Here is a 22,768-nt window from a genome sequence, read left to right as displayed (position 1 = left end):
AATAAATTGTATATTTAAACCAAAATATAGACACTAAAATAAATTGAAGCATATTTGTAGCGTAAAAAAAATGTGAGATTCATAAGTCATGGTCAAAATGAGGAACAATAGTAGGGAATAAAATTTTTAATACATGAAAACAAACTAATACACTGAAATAACCTAGAGATTTATTATCCTCTATCACTTGATTATAGAGAATTTATAAATCTTTTTATACTTGAAAAAGTAGTTCATAATCATAGTACCCCATAAATTATTAATAATACATGATGATGGGATCAATGAGAATTTTTTTGACATGATTCCTCATATCTTTACTAGAAATGCTAAATCCATCTCTCTTTGTAGAAAAGTAGAGCACACCTTAATGTGTCATAGGAAATATCCATGATGCATGTTGGGATCTTGTTATGTTTGAAAAGCTCCATGTTCAATTCTTTCATATGTCCATCTAACATAGAGTTGATGGACTTCAATGCATCTTCCTTGCTAGATTCTGAGTGATCTCTCATATAACATGCTATGGATGAAGCAATTTCTCCTCGAGCTTCCTTGGCCTTCAAAAATTGTTTAGTTTAGTTTTCATTATGATAATGATTAAACCCTCATAAAAAAATAACTTTATAGTTTCTCTATAAATAAAAATACTATATTTTGATTGGTACAATATGACATACCTTGAATGTTTGAATATCACCTCTTAATCCAACAACCAATCCCAAAAGATCATTGAACCTTGATGGATAATTAATTTTTTTAAGATCGTCTTCTGAAATTTTATCTACTGTTAATAGTGCTTGCAATGTAGCTGTACGAGAGCCTACACTCTCTACTCTATTTTTTATGTACTTAAATTTGGTATATGTCTAGTAGAAATCCACTTAGCTTCTTTCCACATAGAAAGTAAATAACCATCCCACTGCAATAAAAAGTAATTTATTTAAAATCCAACCATATAAATTAATCTTAATAATTGAGTACATTAACCTAATCAATACTAACCTGATTTTCAAAATAACCATATTAAGGAAAATGTATGCACTCTTTTTAAAAATATTTTGATATACTCTATTATAAAGAAATGTGCATTGTAATTAATTATGAAATACATAGTGAGTTGTACTTAATAGACATATAAGAAAAAGTTGTGTGTCATTACTAGATGAATGGAAGAAATCAAAAATAGAGAAGTAAACAAAAAAATTATTATAATTAATTTTGAAATAAATTTCAATAAATCAATTTTAGTAATAATTGATATTTAAAAAATAGTACACATATTTTATATATAGTGTATTCAATAGCTTTATTCTAATTTTCAATAAAATAAAATGAAATATATACACCTTGAAAACAAAGTAGTATTATAAACAAATAAATTTTTGAAGGAATTGATGACAAGCATCTAATATAAAGAGTATTTATTTATACCGCATTTCGAGCATGGTGGAGAGTGTCTCTATCTTGAATCTTGTGTGCCTCGTGTACACTTTCATTAATTGCATCATAAAGTGCATGGTATGCAATTTTCATATATTTTGGAAGGTGATCTACAGGAGGGGAATCCCACCTAAACCAAATGTCAATACTTTGTATTAATAATATTTTATAAAATAAATTTTTTTAAAAAAATAGTTCATAAATAAATTCATACCTATTAAAGGTGTCACCGAAAAGCTCAAGTTCATCAAGTGTTCCATACATATCATAAAAATCATCTATAATTGTTCCAAGGGTACAAAATTTTGCAAAGGCAATTCTAAAAGCTGAATATTTAGGTTTAGTTGTAATTGCACATGCCAAAAAGATATATTCCACATGTCTATGTCTACAAAACTCCAATGTATATAATTTTGACTCCTCCCACCATCTAAACATGATAAACACAAATAAATTCCATAAATAAAAGATATAAATAAAATATTACACCAACTACATAAAAATACAATGTAAAATTATAAAATAAAATAAAAATATTTTATAAGCATAGAAAAAAGTAATCTTAAAATTTTATAAGCATTGTTTTGTATATAAATATGCATATCCTAATTCAAATATTCATATCAAGATGAAAGATTCAAACAACCCTATACTAATAAAATGATTAAGTGTTATCAATTTTAAAAGTAGTTTAAATATCTTTCAATCAACTTACCTATTGATCATTTGAGGTTCCTCTCGATACAATGATTGCATAATATTAAAATCCAATTTAGCTAGATATAAAATCTTTTGATTATCCTCATTCCTGAAAATTAGTCATTAAAAGTAAAAATATGTAAGAATATTACTCTAGGTCTATTTGGTTGCAGGAATAGAAATACGTGAATTGGAATTGTTATTCTGAAATAGTTATTCTGGAATAGAAAATGGGGATACATGTTCCTATTGTTGTTTGGTCGAGTCAAAATTTGATGGTGAATTCACAAACCCAAAAATTCATGTTTTCTGAAATAGAAATACATATTCCAATTCCCCTTACTTAGGTAGAATTGTAGATGTTCATTTTTAGGTGAAAATTAGAATACATATTCTTATTCACAATTTTTATTTGGTGTAGAAACATGAAAAATTTAAAATTTTAAGAATTTACATATACCTATTCCAAACAACAAACTAACTCTAAAAGACAAAATATTATTCAAAATTAAAAATAGTTTAGTTACTTGAGCCATGAGCTATTTTCTCCATAAATATCCATATAATTCCTTGCTTCCAATCTTGGCAAATTGGTGTGCCAAGCATACTCTAAGTTATGTGATATCTGCGCATGATAGTGTTTACATTAGAGTTTAAAGAAAATAACTTTACTATATTTCATACATTCTAACATTCTAACAAAAACAAGCATCATTATAATGGAAAAGATATCATCTTTTCTTTTTTAATGACCAGCAACATCATTACTACCTCTTGTAGAAGATTGGCACTAGAAGTGGGAGCCTTTTGTAGGATTTTATTTAAGTACATAGAATAAAAGTCTTTAGTTTTTTCCATTATGTTCTCCTCTAGGAATGCAATCAACAAAACTTGAAACAACCTTACTATACTCTTTATCTCCTCCTCAGAGTGAGTGGGGCAATGAAAGAACTTTTCATCTTTTTATTTGAACTTCTCTAACACATCTGCCATTGCATCATATCTACTTAAAATAATAATAGTAATAAAACACAATAAGTTATATTGTGATGTGGAAATAAAGTTGTATAGTTTCAACCAAAAACAAAAAATAGTTTCATATAATAAAGTAGAGTAAAGCCTTTCATATAATAAAGTATGGTAAATGTGGTTAAATGTTCTCAGGTATGCCGAACTGATTGTCAAATATATGTCATACATCAAATATAAAATTTCATATATAAATCAAATGTATATCAAATATGTCCACTAACATAGAATCCAATAGATGCAACTGCTGCTCATATCTTGCACAAAGTGGCCTAGGCATACATATCTTGCTCATATCTCTCTCACCATTTGCTGTGGGATCAAATTATCTATTTTGTTAGCTCTAAGTGGTAGGGTAAACCATAGCCCCAAGCTCTTTTTTTCTTGTTGAGTGCTCAAACATTCTTTGGCATGTCGAACTGAATCAACCGTAAGAGTCACAAAATGCCATAGGTCAGTGATCTTTTATGGGGCATATCTTGGAGCTCGTGCAAGGTATGGATGCAATTTTGGGTGCTATGGAACTTTTTTGCAAAGACCTAGAATAACCTCTCTCTCTTTTTGGAGATTCAATTCCATTTAGATTTTGTGGCCCCATCTTTGGTGATGCTAAAATTTGTAATGTTGTCTAGTACAAAGTTTCCAGCTACCGAATCTCTCTCACCGTTCATCATGGGATCAAACTATCTATTCCATTAGCTTTAAGTGGATAGATAAGCCCTAGCCTCAAGCTCCTCCTATCCCATTGAGCACTTGAACATTCTCAAGCATGCGAAACCAAATCGATCCTAAGAGTCAGTAAATTCCATAGGGCAGCGTTGTTTGACGGGGCATATCTTGCATCTTGCACAAGGTATGGATGTGATTCTGGGTGCTATAGTACTAAATTGTAGAGACCTAAAATAATCTCTCTTTCTTTTTGGAGATCTGATTACATTTAAATTTTACAACCCCATCTCGGGTGATGCTGAAACTTGTAGTGTTGGCTAGTACAAAGATGCCAAGTGCAAAATCTCTCTTACCATTCATCATGGGATCAAACTGTCTATTCAATCAGCTTTGAGTGTCTAAGTAAACCCTATCCCCAATTTTATCTCATCCTATTGAGTTCTCAAACATTATTGGGCACATCAAATTGAATTGACCCTAAGAATCTCTAAATGCCATAGGGCAGTGATCTTTGACGGGGTATATCTCATAGCTAGTGTGAGGTATGGATGTGATTCTGGGTGCTACAAGACCATTTTGTAAAGACCTAAAATTACCTCTCTCTCTCTTTTTGGAAATATCATTTTGTTTAGATTTTGCAACCCCATGTGGGGTGATGCTAAAACTTGTAGTATTGACCAGTACAAAGTTGCCAGCTGTCGAATCTCTCTCATTGTTCATCGTGGGATCGAGCTATCTATTTTGTTAGCTCTAAGTGTTTGGGTAAACCCTATCCCCAAGCTCCTCCTATCCCATTGAGTGCTCAAATATTGTTGGGCATGTCAAACTGATCATCCCTAAGAGTCACTAAATGACATAGTGCAATGATCATTGATGGAGCATATCTTGAAGCTTGTGTGAAGTATGGATGCAATTTTGGGTTCTAGAGGGTCATGTTACAGAGACCTATAGTGGCCTCTCTCTCTATTTGGAGATCTGATTCCATTTATATTTTGCGACCCCATCTAAGGTGATGCTAAAACTTGTAGTGTTGGCTAGTACAAAGTTGCCAACTATCAAATCTCTCTCACCATTCATCGTGGGATCAAACTATCTATTTCATTAGCTCTGGGTGGCAGGATAAATCATAGCCCCAAGATCATCCCATCCTATTGAAGGCTCAAACATTGTCGAGAACACTGAATCAAACCGTCCCTAAGAGTCACTAAATGCCATAGGATAGTGATTTTGACAAAGCATATCTTGGTGTGAGGTATGGATACAATTCTAGGTGCTACAAGACCATATTGCAGAGACCTAAAATAACCTCTCTCTCTTTTTGGATATTGGATTTCATTTTGATTTGGCAATACCATCTTTGGTAATGTTCAAACTTGTGGTGTAGGGCACCTAGGTGGCAACTAGATATGTTATCTCATCTAATGATGGAGACTTGTGATAGAAGGTAAAGGGGTGATCATACACCTCATTTGAAAATGCTATTATTTTATGGTAATAAGGTAATCCTTATTTGTAAGGTCAAGGAACTTGAGGTCAGCTATAAACCCAAATTGCCTTAGCCCTAAGGATTTTTCTTTTTTGTTGTTGTTTTTGTTAATTAGTTGATGCAATAAGTGCTTTAAGAGTCATTACACCTTATATAGGTCCTATGTGTTATCAAAAATAACTTGGTTAACTTCTAGGAAGAGCTAGTGCAAAAATTGCATTTTGCAATAAAAGTTGCTAACAACTTTTTGGCAATTTTAGCAATTTTTTGGGAAACATTGAAATTAACCTTGTAACCAATCAAACCAACTGGTAATCGGTTGAAATGGATGTCAAATGATGAAAATACCCTCTATGAATTTAAATGAGGCATAAGGTGATGGTGATTATTAAGTTCTTTTTATATGGCAAGGAATCATTGTTGATGTTAAACTTGTATCTCGTATCATTGAGTTATTGTCAAATATCATTACTTCTTATTTAGAGTAGCAAACTCATACTTTGCAAGACTGAAACATCACTTTAGCTACATGTTATCACTGAATGGAGTTAGTGGAAGATGTTAAGGATCTTCTTGGTTGTCTTAATAGCCATTTCATGGGTATGAAACATAATCACTTCCCTCTCTATAGAGTTGGCTGAAAATCAGAAAATTACATGTTGTTGCAAAGAAAATACAGTCATAGGATGTTGGAAGATTGTTTTCACTCATAGGAAGTTGAAGAATGTCTTGGAAGCATGAAATAGATGAAATACTAAAGTTTGTGAGATGGTTATTAGGTATTCCTTTAAGTATATATGGTGTTAGTTTGAAGCAAGAAGTTGATTATGATCCATTTCTCGAATTTGCTCATTTTTCCCTTATTGCTTCCCAAGAATTGAATAGGGAAAGTGAACAAGTAGTTTTGTGAAGTTGGGTATAATTTTGTTCAATTTTGTAACCAAGTTCGAAAGAGTATTTGAAGACACTTAGGAAGGTGGGAAAGGTAGTTTGCCTAAAAAGTGTTCTTGTTGGGAATCCACTAGCTTTAGGTGTGAGCATCCTACATCATTTTTGATGCAAATTACATTAACATGAAATACATGAAATGTACTTAAAACATAAATAAGAAAAAAAAGATATATATTATGATAACTATTCATTTCATATGTAAAGAAACATATAATATATTATGATAACCAATAATGTCATAGGGTCAGTGCAAGAAGTTGGATCTAACTTTTGGCCAAAAAGTGGAAGAGGTTTTCCTGTTTTTAAAATATTTTCTCAATTGATGCCAAAATTTGAGTCATTTAGAGATTAAATGTTAAAAAAAATTCATTACTAAAATTTGTAGTGCCTGGGATCTTCTTTTTGAATATGTAATTTATTTGTATACCCATATGATAGATTATTTTTTTGGTATGGATCTTTAGAAACCATTTTTTTAAAATGCATGTTTCAAGACCGTACCATGCTTGTGTATGAAAACCATAATTTCACATAACTAAATGACTTTTTGTGAATCCTTTTAAACATAGTTACTTGACACACCAAAGATTGATGATAATATTTTTTTGAATTTTTTAATGAATATTTTTTTAATTAATTTTTAATTGGCTATAAAGGTAAATTTTAAAACCTATTGTGTATGGACACCATAATTTGATCAAAATTTCACTTTAAAAAAAAAAAAAAAAACTTAAAAGAATTGAATATAGATTGATGATATATAAATTAATTTAATAAAAATCATAAAATAAAAGAATTATTAAAGTTTTAGTGAACGTCACTATTTTACATTTAGGTACCACCTTTGATTAAAAAATAATACAAAAATAGTAAATAAAATCATAACACTATAAAATTTATATTTCTGAAATCAAGACAGTGAGAGCTCTAATGGGTTTTTGTTTCGTTAAAATATTTGATCAAGAAGACCCTCTAAAAATTATGGCAAAGCATGAATTTTTTAATTCAATCCCTTAGTCAAATCTTGAGAGGCCAAGGCATAGGCTCGGTCTCACCAAGCCTGTCCCAAACCAAAATTCAAGGGAAAAAAATAATCTTTACTCATGTTGTAAGAATTGATCACCCATTATTTGAAATTCAAAAAATGGGTACCTGTTTTGAATAACTAAAAGTGCTATGTGAAATCCCCCCAAAACTAAAAACAATGGAATTTTTAGAAATGGGTACTCATTTTTTACTTTTAAAAAATGGGTACTTGATTTTTAAAGAACAGGGACCTAATTTTTAAAAAGATGGGTGCCCATTTTTTAAATTTAGGGTTGGGTACCCGAGCCAAAAATGAGTGCCCATTTTTTAAAATCAAGTGCTCATTTGTAAGAGGTCTCATTCTATGGATTTGACTTCTGCGGAATTGTGACTCAACTTTGTGCATTCACCCCATACATGAACGAACATATAATATATTATGATAACCAATAATTTCATAAGTCTAACAATGTAATGCATCAAATATAAAATGTCATATATACATCAAATGTATATCAAATATGTCCACTAATATAAAATCCAACATATATGTCTACTAATTCCTATACATGTGTTTCTATCCCTATATCTTCTAATTCCCATGAGGGGAAGGAAAAAAATCCATAGAGGTCTTTGATCATTGTGTGGAGGGAGATGATGGGGATGATGGGGTCTTCCTCACACACTCACTCTTCCTGTAAGTTTAGTTTCCTGGATAAAAAAACACATTTGGCAATTGAGAATCAATTAATCTACGAACAACCTTTTCTCTAGGGATGTTTTTCAATCCCCTAACATTCCATGATAGAACAATCATTTATGAGGGTGAGAGAAATGGGAATCAATGGGTCTCACAGACCCAGATTCAACCAAAGTATCTCCCATAATCTTAACCTTCTCTTGATCTTTCTTCCTATCACTCCTTGATGGTTTATCAAGAGGACCCTTTTTAAAGGATTTCTTCCATAAGCCTAGTGTAGGATGGGCTTTACTGGCCTTAGCCAAATCTAAGGACCCCTTAGGAACAAGTGGATCTGGAACAACCACAGTCGGATTCATCAGAGCTTGTGACCCATGGGGATCCCTGGTGTCCTGACTTTGAAGATGTGAATCCATATCAATCTGTACATTCTAAGGGTCCTCTGAAGATAGCACTTGATCCTCTTTCTTTTCCTCTTCTTCCTGAACTTCATGTAGACCATTATCTCTAGAAGAAAGCTCAAATGGAATACCTTCCTCCTAAACCAAGTCTTCAAGAACATCAAATCTATTAAAAGTACCATCATTGTGTCTATCCAGCCAGGTTCTCTTCTTACCTTTTCCTTTGTTGTGGGATTTAACCTGAGTAAAGCCCTCATTATCCACAAGTTTAATAGATGCAGGAGCCTTCCCCTTATCGCCCTTAAAAGTTTCAGAAACATCTTGGGGAGCAGGCTTAGTAAATGTCCATATTCATGGCAGATTTGACATCTAAATGGGAGGGTCTCATAATCTAGCTGTTGAATTCAAGAAGAGGATCCCAGCATATTTCCATAGAATCTGGTAGTGGATTAGTTAAATCAACTTCTACACAAATATGAGCATAAGAGATTACCTTACGGTCTTGAGTTTGTGTAGCTGCACCAACAACTTTCCAAGAAGTAATGAGATTGAGTGAAGGATATCTTCCCTCTAGAACTCCAGTGGAAGTCTCGGCAAGTGAACCCACACCAGTACCCACGAGGGGATCTCCTCAGCTGAATTGAAGCCCATGTGCTAGGGCTTGATAAAAAGCCCCACTTGATTATAGAAATAAGGACCTGACTAATGTTTTTAAAAATATTTTCTAATGTTTTTCTAATAAAACTAATATTTTTCTAAATGTATTTCCTAATGTTATACTATTATTTTTCTGATATTCTAGATTAATGTTTTTTTAATATTTTATAATGTTTTTCTAATATTCTAGACTAATGTTTTTCTAATAGTTTCTAATATTTATCTAATTTAACACTAATTTTTTCTAATTTTTTTTCCTAATGCTAAATTAATATTTTCTAATATTCCACACTAATGTTTTTTTATAATTTCTAATGTATTTTCTAATTTAACACTCATATATAACTAACAATTACAAAAAATATATAAACGATATATTAATAGAATTAACTAACATAAATAAATAATAAAAATATTAAATTAACATGAAATTATTCTTTATAGAACATTAAAAAAATCAAATAATAACATATAAACATACCCAAAATAGCACAATGACCAGAATCTAGAGGAGAATGATGCAAAGTGACACAGCTCACTTACCAATCTGATATGTCTAATGAACAGGAAAAATAGAAAAATGGGGGGTTTAATCTTGAAATTGCTATAATTATATGTTCCCACAAAAATATTAATTAGGGATGTTCGCATGAACATACCCTATTTAAAAGAAATATGATTATGAGAACATACAACTTTGTGATGTTTGCATGAACATGCTTAATAGATTCGCGCGAACATACGTAAAATTGAATATGGAAAATTTCCATCATTTTCGATTTCCTTCATGCCACAAAAGTGGTACCCAGTATTGTGGTTTCACCGTTGAGTCTAAATCAAATTTTATGTGGACCGTTTTTATTTTTTCAAATATATTATAATTGCAATCTCTTTCCAAATCATCAATTGCATTAAAATCTATCTTAACATCTAAATAGAATTTATCATTTCCTATTTTGTATTGTAATTCTTTATACAAACATTCTCTATTTATTATAAAGTCATAATTTGTACCACGTTGATCTTTTCTTCAAATAATAATTATTGGCAATTCATTACTTGGAACATTATTAATTGTGAATGCATTTAAGGATTCTACTATACAAAAAACCTTTATATCTTGAACAATCTCAATAGGAAAAGACACCTTGCAAAATATCCATGTATTCATCTCCAACCAAATAGACCATATGAGTGTGGCAAGAATGATTTCCCACAATTTGGAAAATAATGACTTTGAATACAGAGTTGGCTAAAATTATAGTAGATCCCAAAGATTAGAGTGGATGGGAGACATATAACATAATTTTCCAAGTATGAAGTACCAACCTTCATAAGAAAAATGATAGAGCAAAAACAAATGATCTACATCTTCGGGAGCCATACCACACATGACACACCTCACTAAATCAATAATCCTAAACTTATGTAATCTGTCTCTAGTCAAGATTCAATGTTTCAATTCCATACAAGTAAACGTGCCTGCCCTTGGAGAGATGCTATTATTCTAACAGAACTTATAAGTACATTATGGGCTGATTCCATGGTCACAAGTGTAAAGGGCTAAATTACTAGCCCTAATAGAGTATTTTCTATTATTATATTGAAGCCAAATCACTTTATGAGCTTGTGTAGAGAAAATAAAAACTCTATTATCTAGTATGTCTTTAAGAAAAGTCTTACTGACTTGGTCGATAGGGAGCATATTAGGATCCTTCCACATAACCTTTCTTGAGATAATATCCACATGGTCAAAATAATGAATCTATTGTGTACCCCAAAGTTCATAAATCCTCTTGTAAAGTTGAAAAAATTAATCATCATGAATTAAGGAACAAACCCATTCCAAGAATCCAACTAGAATGAGACATATACCCCATTATGAACTTCCTAAGATAAGTAATGTGTATTAGATGGTGTGATGCCATCATAAAATCCAACAATTTTTAACCTTTAGAAGGATTTTCAATTGTAAATAATTTAATAGGATTTGTGGAAGCTAAGTACTTATCTTGCATCATTCTATGCAATGGAAGATTTGGATTAGAATATAATTGCTAAACCAAATCGGCACCAAATGCAAACTTTATTTGTTCAATATCATGTAAACCTGAACCCCCACAAGGTTTATTAAAAGTAATCCCATCAAGATATATCAAAGGGATCCATTTTTCCCATCACAATTATTATTCCAAAGCAATTTTTGATAATTTTTTCAATCTACTTAATGATAGATTTAGGTTCTTTTTAACAAAGAAAACATATAGTTTTGAATGAATGCAAGAACTAATTTTACATTAAGTTCTCGCTTTCAAGCCTTTAATAATCCTAAAGTAATATTGCTTCTTATTAGAACCCTAGAATAATGGAATTCCCAAATAAGAGCTAGCTAAATTGGCCTTATAAAACTCAGAACAATTTAAAATTGCATCTCTAACTTTAGAATTTGTATTGAAGAAAAAGATTGATGACTTCACATGATTTATGTGCTGATTTGAATCATTTTGGTATAAATTAATTAACTTTTTAACATGAAAAATTTCATGATGGGAGCTCTAGAAAAATGTAAAGTGTCATCCACAAAAAGCGAGTGTGTAGAAACTAAATCTGAATTTGGTAATGAAATACCTTGCCATAACCCATGGAGGTTAGATCCACTAATAGTGTGACTCAAAGCTTTGGCCATAACGATGAATAGAAATGGAGATAAAGGGTCCCCCTACCTATATCCTTGAGTTGCATTAAACTTCCCATACAAAGAACCATTGACAAGGATAGAAAAGTTGGCTTCCCTTAGGAAAGCTTATACCCATTTACGCCATTTTCTCAAAAAACTAAACTTCAAGATAAACTTGTCTAAAAGTTTCCATCTAACTCTATCATACTCTTTCAAAATATCCAATTGAATAAGACAAGTTGGGATGTTATTTTGTTTGGTAGATCAAAAAACTTCATTAGCTACTAGGGAACTGTTGTGGCTTCACAACACACACCCCATTTTCTAGTCAAAAAATAGTAATCCCCATTTCTTTAAATTTTTCGATAGAAGAGTATATTTTCTAGAATAGGGCAGCTCTCAATGTGCCTCACGTTGGGACTAAAAATTGCTTCAATATTTTGAGTACCTATTTGAAAACTTTGCAAAATAACTCCCTATAGATGCTTTTTCCACCTATGTGACAGGTAGTCATTTTGAGTCTCGTCATCCATTCCAAGTGCTCCTTGTCTTTCATTTAGCATATTGATCCTCCTCATGTCACTAGCTTTAAATTTCAAATCATTTGATGAGGTGTTGTTTTGAGCACTTGTCAAATTTGCAAAATTACTCAAGTGTCAAACAACGTTCAGAAGCTAATTTGCATTTGAATATCTTGTACCTAGTTAAATTTATTGACTCACACATTAATCTAGGAAGCCTTTTTCATAGTGAATATTTTGTGACCTATTGAGCATTTTGAAGAAATGGTAAGACCACTAAATTTAAATCATAAATGACATCCTATGTTTGCAATTTCAAGGTCTGATGAATCCATTTGATAAGCTTTCCAAGATGATTTCGTTTGTAAAAACTACCCAGTTGCCTTTTATGATAATAAGTTAGTAGCCTTGTTTGGCTCATCATAACTTTGACTAGTTGACCAAAATGAATAAAATATTTTTATGTTGCATTCTAGGGGTCAGAGAAATGTTATGTTTCAAATTTGAGGCAATGGTGAATTTGTTTGACTAATTTTCAAATTTGAGCCTATGACGAATCTGTTTGACTAGGTTTCTAATATGATTTCATTCATAATTTCTCACATGTTAATGCAAATCAGTTTCCCAAATTGGTTAGGAGTCCTCTTTGGGATGTTATAACTTTGAAACCATGATAGATGAAGTCAAAGCAATTGCACCACTATGTTCTTCATTAAATATATTTCAGGTCTCCCACTTTTCAAGTTTTCACGAATCCATTAGCACACTTTCCCAAATCCATTCCATATGGAAAAAAATATTTATTTTAGTAGTGTGTTCAATTCAACAACTTTTAGAGGCCAAATTTTCATGTGTGACAATGTGCCCAATTATTCATCATGAGCCAAAAATGACCACTCATACTATCTATATAAAATCCTACCAATGACCCAAGTTTTAGTCTCCCAAGTGATTATTTGACTTATTTTTGAACTCGAAACCAAATGCAACTTTCTATTTCTGTTATGTTGTTTGCAAGATCTTAATGCAATGAGCAACTTTGGTGGTTAATATTTTTTGACCTAGATGTCGTCATGAGGCAAGATTTTGCAGGTGAGATGTATGTGGAACAAAGAGCATGTGTATTAGATGTCAGGTCATGGTCAAGTGACCTTATTAGTTTTTAAGGTTAGTTCGAGGTTTCCTCCACACAAAATGAAAAGTTTGCAAAGGTGGTGAAAAATGAGCTAAATTTCAAATCAATGATCTTTTTTGAATCTAATCTGTATGAAGAGTTCATTGGATCATTCTGAAGAGTCATTTTTTTGAAATGTTATTTTTATTTTAGCTCGACCCACTTTGGAGTCCAACTGATTTCGTCAGACTAATAAGATTTTAAGGAAAATGAAGATGTTTGAGAGGTTATAATCATGGTTGATTATTAAATTAATAATGTAAAGATGATATCAGTAGTGGGCATCTTCATAGATAAGAGAATACACCTTTTGTGATCAAGAAGGAATGTCATGAAATATCATCAATTGAGGTCAAATAAGTGTATCAACATATGCACACACATAAAGGAGATAAAGGAGGGAATTGAATATCTCAAGGAAATTCTTAAGCTCATATATGTGGAGATCCACTTCGCCAATATTTTATTTCTATGAAATTGTTGTCTATGGCTTGTCTCATGAAATAATCTATTTAAAGGCTCGCAACACAAGTTGAGGACTTAGTGTATTGAAAATAGTGAGCAAAAGAAGAAGTATGTAGTAAAGGAATTATTTCCTTACTAAATGCCTCCATGCACAGGCATTGATCAAAGTGGAAATAGAAAACTCCATGTGTGAATAGTCAACAATCCAAGATAAATATGGTTGAATCATATTGATTGAAATCTTCTAAGCCAATCCACTCATTCCACTAGAGGCCCACTTACTTTCGTTTATGAGGTCTATATAGAATTTGGGTTAGTATTTTTTATTAATGACACATGATTTGGGTGGCTAATTGCAGCTCTATATAGGGATTGGTAACCTAGTGGTCCTGTATTTTGGTATTTGGAGGATTTAAGGAATAATAAAACATAGGTTTTAAGGATTTACCGCCTAATGATTGTGAAGACCTCATGTTCTCAAAACCTTGCACCAATTGTCCCTCTCCATTTTACATTGGCGTCAGTTTTTGGAAGGATGATTGCATTTTCTTAGGCTCTGGTGATTACTAAATTCAATTAACCTCCATTACCTAATATATTGTGGAAGTACAAAAATTCCATGCAGAATGTTTAAATTTTTTTATGCTCAACCTTGTCTAAGTGTAGTATGAAAAGATGGGCAGCAACTTTCCAAGTAATAACATGTTGAGATTTGTACCAGCAATGGAATAGATGCTTGGTCCCATGTGACTGTTATCAAACACTAAATTTCCTCCATTCTTAAATTTTATCTTTCATGTATGCAAACACGTGGAGGCAAATGGATTGTTTTCTCCTATGGTCTACTATGTAGGCCTTGTTAACCTTGCCAAATTTACCACAAATTGAATGTTTGATTTATGACAATATGCTGCATTAATTACTTAGATGAATAGATTTTGAGGGCTTTAAAATTACCACAAGTTGGAGTTGGAAGAATTTTTTTTGTGAAAAAGAACAGGATTCCATGCATAGTGGAGGAGTTTTTTGTGAAAAAGAAGAGGATCTCATGCATAGTGGAGGAGGAGTTTGGTTCATTTTTTTACTATTGATCTCTCATTCGCAAACTATAGTGCATCATTTTTTGCAGATAAAGCTCGATTAAGGGCAATTAATGCTTATTTGAGCATCAAAATGAATGACCTTGACCCCTGGTCTATTCTTTCATCCATGGAGTGGATGTATGTACAAAACCCATGCTGGATTATCAGATGCTCACTCAATATTTCTTAAAATCCCATATCTATGAAGAAATTGTAGGTCTAAGAACTCACTTGTGCATTCTATCTGATGGGGCATATATGGATAAATTAAGGTTTTGATTTTAAGAGATTGCACTAAAGAAGGTTAACACAAATTATCCCACATTTTCTATGCATTGAAAATTCAAATGTGATTATATGTTAGCACATAACAAAATAGTGTCTAAAAGGTGATAGCCTTTTGAGACAACTTATTTTTCATGCTTGGTGGAGCCCTAGCCAATTGTGTAGTTCATTGACAAATTTTGACTAAACTACATTGAGCATTTTTGACCAAGGAAATAGGTGATGAGAGATAATGGGGCTAGCCCAATGAATGATGATGTAACACATGACATGATTACTAAGTTTGACCAATTTTGACCAAGGAAATAGGTGATGAGAGATAGCAGGGCCAACCCAATGAATGATGATGTGACACATGACATGATTACTGAGGCAGGTGACATGGTAGAATTGGCACATGGCAAGATATTGCTTTTTCGCCGATGACATAGTAGGTGGTTAGGTGGCACGTGACAAGGTGACATTATGAAACATGGTTAAGTGAGTCCAGAGAAGATGTTATGAGATTTTATTGTGTAGCAAGAGATTAATGGTTGTTGCTTTGTTGCATCTGAAAGTTGCATGGATGTTAACCATAGTGAAAAAGTGAACCAATCAAAATGTCACATGTGTTCACAAGCCATATGGTGTGGTGGAAAAATTAATAGCCAATCAAAGAGCACCATGTGTTGCTAGTGTGGTCATTCACCAAGGAGGTGCTGACTGAATATATGACTTAGCGCTAATAAGAATCTAATAGGCAAATAGAATGATAACACATGTTACATGAGAAGAGTTGAATGTGGTTTGACTATTATTGGTTTGAAGGTATAGTTTGATATATTTCAAATTAAATAACAATATAATTCATCAATGTGAGTATTTCAAGCATTGAAAATATGGGCACTATCTATTGAAGGGGTAAAATATGAGGTGGATACCTCAAGGAAAAAGAAAGCTTCTATTGGTTGTAAATTGCATTCTTTCAAACTTTTGGACACTTTTAAATGGGTATGCTTTTTAATATAGCTTTGACTATGTTAAAAATTTAAATATTTTAAACTTAGCAATAGGCTTGTTTACCATTTTACTTTTCAAATTAAACTAGATGCCCATGGCTTTTTTTTCCCCCAAAACTAGCACTATTATATATCCTTGGAAAGGGCTTGGACTGAACTTTCCAATCATACAACTAGTTTAAGTGAAGGTATCAGTGGGTGAAAGCTATTCCAATATTTTTTTTCCTATATGGGCATTTTTCAAACTATATTTTGTTGACCTTCTATGTTCAATTCAGATTTAGTTTGTGGCCAAATAATGATATGGGTCACTTCCAAACTTGGAGAGGGTTTTGGTACTAAGGTTATTTTACCTTATAATCCATTTGGTGGGGATTTTGGCAAGATTTTTATCTGTAGATCTCATTTTTTTCCAAAGAGGGGTTTTCACCATTTTGAAGAGATACTTTCAAAGTTTTCTGCAGCAATGATGAAGATTTGAGTCAGTTTTGTTAAGCTGTCATTGTGCACGATGATGACAATAATCCTTTCAAACTTCTCTCTTGAAAAGATGATCTAAGATCAACTCCAATGTTTCGGGTGATCTCTCAACCTACTGGAATTCTCAAAGTTGAAAATAAATGTTTTTGTTCACAAAGAGGCCTTTTCTGGTTCGTACCAATTTCGTTTAAGATGATCAATCTGCTTGCTATGTTCAAAATTAATTATAAAAAAGATATATTTTGTCTTTTTTATTATTAAATGAATGCAATCTAATGATGCAACTATATGAATTCCTATTTTAACCAAGGGTTAGCAAAGAAAATAACAAAGATAAGGTAATGAGAGATAAAATTAAATAGCCTAAAAGGAAAATTTCTAATAGACATAAACCATGGTAACAACACGTCTGCAATTTAAACCATTGAAAAGATCGGGTAGAAAACCAATGAAAGTATGAGTTGCACTACCTCAAATCCACCAATGCAATTGTTGATGGAAACTTAGTAAAATTGAAAGATGTTTCACCTCTTATCAAATTGCAAGGACACAGAAAGTGTGCTTATGGGAGACGAGAAGCTATATAGGAAGAATAAGGTGATCTCTTCTTCAATTGCTAGTAGAACCATAACCCTGCTCAAAAGCATAATGGTGTATTCAATATCATCCTTCATGTATCCTTTGGTCATATCAACCTTGCCTACTCTCCTTCTCACCTGTATTCTCTCAATCAAGAATGACGATTGTATGATCTCTTTAGTTTCCTTTTCATGTTCCCTATACCATCTTTTGGCTTGATGTTAAGTAATTTTCACATATTGATCCACTCTCAGAAGATGGAAGACTTTCTCAATGTCCTTGATCTTAAGTCCAAGATTATCTCCCCTGTTATACTCTTCACAACTCTTTCTTTTGAAACATAGTTCTCTCTTAAGTCCATGATCAGCTTTGAAGATTGCACTAATGTGGGATGTCAGGCTACATTAAGCAAGCCTAATCTGATAAGTGTTTAGACTATCGTAGACCTCTCCTTCAGCTTGTTGCAAAGTACTAGGAATGCATTCCAATCTATATGTCCCAACTTAGTATCTCTAACCTTTGAATGTGCATCCTGAAAGCATGATTTCATTGGTCGACCTTAAAATTTGAAAATAACTAGTTTTGGAGCCATCATCTTTACAATAGAGGATGAGGAGGGAGCCATTTTATCTGCAAAAAATGTAAATACAATAGTCCTAGAAATGCAAAACCCTTGCAAAACTAGTTAAATCACCCATTTTACTCTATTTGTTCAATTTAACACATCTGTGCACTTTGATAGGTGCACTAGGTGCACTAAATGACTCAAGAGTAATCGTTAAGTGTAGTTGCACACCTACACAGCTACACACCAATATAGGATGCACATATGCACATGTGTGTAATCATGCACATTTCATGTGCAATGGGACTGAAGATTTTGCACGGTTAAGGGTGCACACTTGCGCATGTTGATGGGCTGCGTATGTGTGTCACATTACTTATGGTTAGGTTGAAGGGTTTGAAATGGTGTATATGTGTACACCTTATTTAGGTGCACATATGTTCACCATTATAGGTTCATTAGTTAGGTTTTGTGAAAGGCATGCACCTACGTACCATGGATAGGTGTGCACATGTGCACCTTTCCCTAAGGATTTAGTGTTTCTTAAGTTTTTAAAAATGAAAATAAAGGTGTGAAACCTATGATACGTGCATAGGTGTGCACCTTTCTTATTTTTTTGACCATGTTTTGTGTAGGAGAGGAGGAATTTAGCATAGCTAGATAGTTGTCGAGGTGCACTTGCAAATGCCCTATAGAGAAAGTGAACAAGTTGAGGGGCAGTCTTGAGTATTTGTAGACCTAGGACCATGCGCACCTCTATGAATGTGTGCACCTACATAGGTGTGCACCTCCAATATGTGTTCATGTGAACTTGCACACACATGATAGGTGCACATTTGTGCTAGGTGCACTAGTGTGCGCCTTAAGCTTTTAAACACATTTCTTGTCCAAATTACTTAAATCAGACAATTGGGATTTTTAGGAAGGGTTCTAAGAAAGACATAAACTCTAGGTAGAGTCACAAATATGACCTAAACCCCATTCCAGGGGTCTAGGAAAGAAAAAGAATTATTAGGGGGTACCCATTTCTAGGAGAAATGGGTCGTGCATTGTGAAATGAATACAAGATTTTAGTTGAGGAGAGAGGAGAGAAGATTTCTTTTCAATAGATGGAAGAGATTCAAGTGGAAAAATCACATCATCAAATAATCTCTAAAATTTATTCATCTTCTATATCTTACTTCTTTCACTCATTGTAGAGGGTTCGTTCCTAGATGTTTGAGAAAGTTTTATATACAATTCATTGTGATTTGTGGATAAAGAACCCAAATCTCGGTTACAACTTATTTAGGGTTGTATGTCATTGTATTTTTTCTATTGATTCATGGAATCATGTAAATGATAAGTGTATTTTGACTAGGTTGTATGTCTCATGGAAGGATCTTGATGAGTAGAAGATTCAATTAGAAAAATGATGTCTCGTTTATAAATTAAATGGATAGATCTTCAATATCATGATGTATCTTTTGATTTGAGTAACACCTAATGGATAGGGAAGTGATCTTAGGTGGGGAATTGCATACTCTTGTTTTTTCATATCTGGGTTATGTTGAAATGTAAATAAAATATCAAAATCCATTTCCCTTTCATCTATTGTAGAGCTAAATCGATAGCCCTCACTTTTCTTGTGAATGCATAGGTTTTTTAATTAGTTAATGAAACAATTTGTTATTACATGGGTATAGAATAATTTTGGGTTTCAATCTACTTTATTTATTTTAAGATTTGCATTTTAGCACTGGATATATGGATGAATCTAAGGTCTACTCACCTAGGTCTTTTAAAGCCTAAAGTGTAGAAGGAGTACGGCCTTATGATTGGTTTGGGTTCTAATAAAAGTGCATCCATCATAGGAGTTATCTTCCCTAAGATGTATTGTGTTTCAACTACATGGTTATTCAAACATTATTAAATCAAAGGCCAATGCCATAGAGAGTATGAGTCCTATGGTCCTTGGTAAGATTCTATTAAGGTTTGTATTTTAGCACTGGACATATGGATGAATCTAAGGTCTACCCACCTAGGTCCTGTAGAGCCTAAAGTGTAGAATGAGTATGGCCTTTTCAATTGGTTTGGGATCTAATAAAAGTGCATCCATCATAGGAGTTATCTTCCTTAAGATGTATTGTGTTTCAACTACATGGTTATTCAAACATTGTTAAATCAAAAGCCAACACCTTAGAGAGTACGAGTTCTATGGTCCTTGGTAAGATTTTATTAAGGTTTGTATTTTAGCACTGGACATATGGATGAATCTAAGGTCTACCCACCTAGATCTTGTAGAGCCTAAACTATAGAAGGAGTATAGCCTTATAATTGGTTTGGGTTCTAATAAAAGTGCATCCATCATAGGAGTTATCTTCCCTAAGATGTATTGTGTTTCAACCACATGGTTATTCAAACATTCTTAAATCAAAAGCCAACACCTTAGAGAGTAGGAGCCCTATGGTCCTTGGTCAAAGTCTATTAAGGTTTGTATTTTTGCACTGGACATATGGATGAATCTAAGGTCTGCCCACATAGGTCTTGTAGAGCCTAAAGTGTAGAAGTAGTATGGCCTTATAATTGGTTTGGGTTCTAATAAAAGTGCATCCATCATAAGAGTTATCTTCCCTAAGATGTATTATGTTTCAATTACATGGTTATTCAAACATTTTTTAATCAAAAGCCAACACCTTAGAGAGTAGGAGTCCTATGGTCCTTGGTCAGAGCCCATTGGTGACCATACCTTCACACCTATCTATGTGTGCTTTCTTATGAGCTCCTAAGGTAAATTTGGGGGTGAAAATGCACACCTCTACAAGCTTCATATGGTGTCATAGGTGTACATTATGAACTTAGTTCACTAAACACTTTGTTCATCACCCAAAAGTAGCATGTGCACCTTCATACATGATCTACTCTGCATGTGTGCACATAAATACTATAGGACCACAATGTGCACCTTGCTCACTATGCACATATACACTATAAATGCTTGTTGTCAATTTTTAAATTCTTCTATAAGCTTTTCTCATGTCAACTAGTGTCTTTTGAGTCTTTTGACATTGATATAGCGATGTGTGTCTCCTATGTAGGTCAAAATGACATCCTCATCATCCTCTATTATAGTAAAGATCACACCATCTAGTCCCCTTTAAGGTTCAGGTTGCCGCAAAGAAATCACAATTTGTAGACAAGCATTCTGATGTCTTACACAACAAAATTGGACATATAGATTGGAACACATTCTTGGGTTTGTGCAACAAATAGAGTGAGAGATTGTATATGATCTCATGACTAATCCTATGTGGGTTAGTGAACAAAGCTTTACATCCCATATCTATTCAGTCTTTAGAGTTGATCATGGCACTAGACCATCATTACGTGCCAGAGGAGAAGATTGTGAGAAGCATCATAGTGGGCATGGTTCTAGACATACACCCCAACCATAGAGAGAAATTTTTTTGCCTACCATCTACTGACCAATTCTAGAAAATAACTTATGACATAGTAGATAGGTGGTATAAGGAGCATGAACATGAGGAAAAATGTATAGTGTAAGAGAAGTCCATTCTTGCCTGACCTCCTACCAAAAAAAGAGCTAGAAAAGTTGACATGACTCAGAGGTACATGATAGATGATATTGGTTACATCATAGTTCTCCTAAGAAGAGTCATGGGACTCCCTGTGACTAGTCATCTTAATCTCTTGAAGACATATAATATCCTTTACCATACGATTATCACACAATTTGCACTAATGAAATTGTTTGAAATATCTTAGTAATAAATCGCATGGGAGAGGTATGGTGACCTAATAAATTAAGACAATATATTAATAAGCAGTCACGTGGTAGAAATAAAATATAATATTTAATTAATTATTAGTTCCTATCTTTGGCAGGTAGCTAATGGAATCATTAGATTTCATTTTATTAGTCCTTGCCTATTATTAGTCCCTACCTATATGCCTATATAAAAGGGAACTAATGTTCTCATTAGACCTCCTCATATTAATTGGCATGGCAAATAAAATTTATAATCCTAATGTTTGAATGATAATATTTTTAAAATAAATTTCTAAAACACAATTCCTTTTTTCTTATTGGTTGAAGATATTTTTATGGCTGTTATTTTTATTTTAAAATCATAAATATTAGAAGAAAATGGTACACAAGAATTCATTTTATTGTCCAAATAATTGGATGTCATTTACTCTCAAGAGTTTAATTTATAAAAAATCACAAATCACAAATCACTGATGGCGTGTGCATGCACTCAAGCTCGCCAAGTTGGTTGAGTGTGACATGACCATATTTCTTGGGTCTTGAGATCAATAGAGTTCATTTCTTCCATACACTCTAGAATCATGTCCACATTCACTGCGTGGTCTCATTAAAATGACCGGTCTGGCGAGTGGGAACTTGCTCAATTGGTGGGATGTTGACATTGATAGGTCATCACTCCAATAGCCAAAAATAACTCCTCGATGTTACTACAACCCCTTGAACTATAATTAAAATAAAACTTAACAAAAATGTAAGATATTGCAATATATTAACATGACAAGGATATGGCATAAATCTATATCAAATGAATATATTCCTATCTTCAAAATAAATTACCTCAAGCCTTTAATAAATTGTATATTCAAACCAAAATATAGACAGTAAAATAAATTGAAGCATATTTGTAGCATAAAAAAAATGTGAGATTCATATGTCATGGTCAAATGAGGAACAATAGTAGGGAATCAATTTTTTAATACATGAAAACAAACTAATACACTAAAATAACCTAGAGATTTATTACCCTCTGTCACTTGATTAAAGAGAACTTATAAATCTTTTTATACTTGAAAAAGTAGTTCATAATCATCGTACCCCATAAATTATTAATA

The 22,768-nt window shown here is 32.8% G+C and overlaps 1 pseudogene; it reads right to left on the bottom strand.

Moving 5' to 3' along the window:
• Positions 1-259: 259 nt before the first annotated feature.
• Positions 260-3,135, bottom strand: LOC149577205 (alpha pinene synthase, chloroplastic-like; annotated as a pseudogene).
• Positions 3,136-22,768: the final 19,633 nt, after the last annotated feature.

The sequence above is a fragment of the Cupressus sempervirens genome, chromosome 1, assembly GCF_028749045.1.
Source record: "Cupressus sempervirens isolate cs-2001-9-10 chromosome 1, ASM2874904v1, whole genome shotgun sequence".
NCBI classification, from domain to species: domain Eukaryota; kingdom Viridiplantae; phylum Streptophyta; class Pinopsida; order Cupressales; family Cupressaceae; genus Cupressus; species Cupressus sempervirens.
Note: the sequence above shows the minus strand (reverse complement) of the source record. Positions and strands in the feature narration are given on the sequence as shown.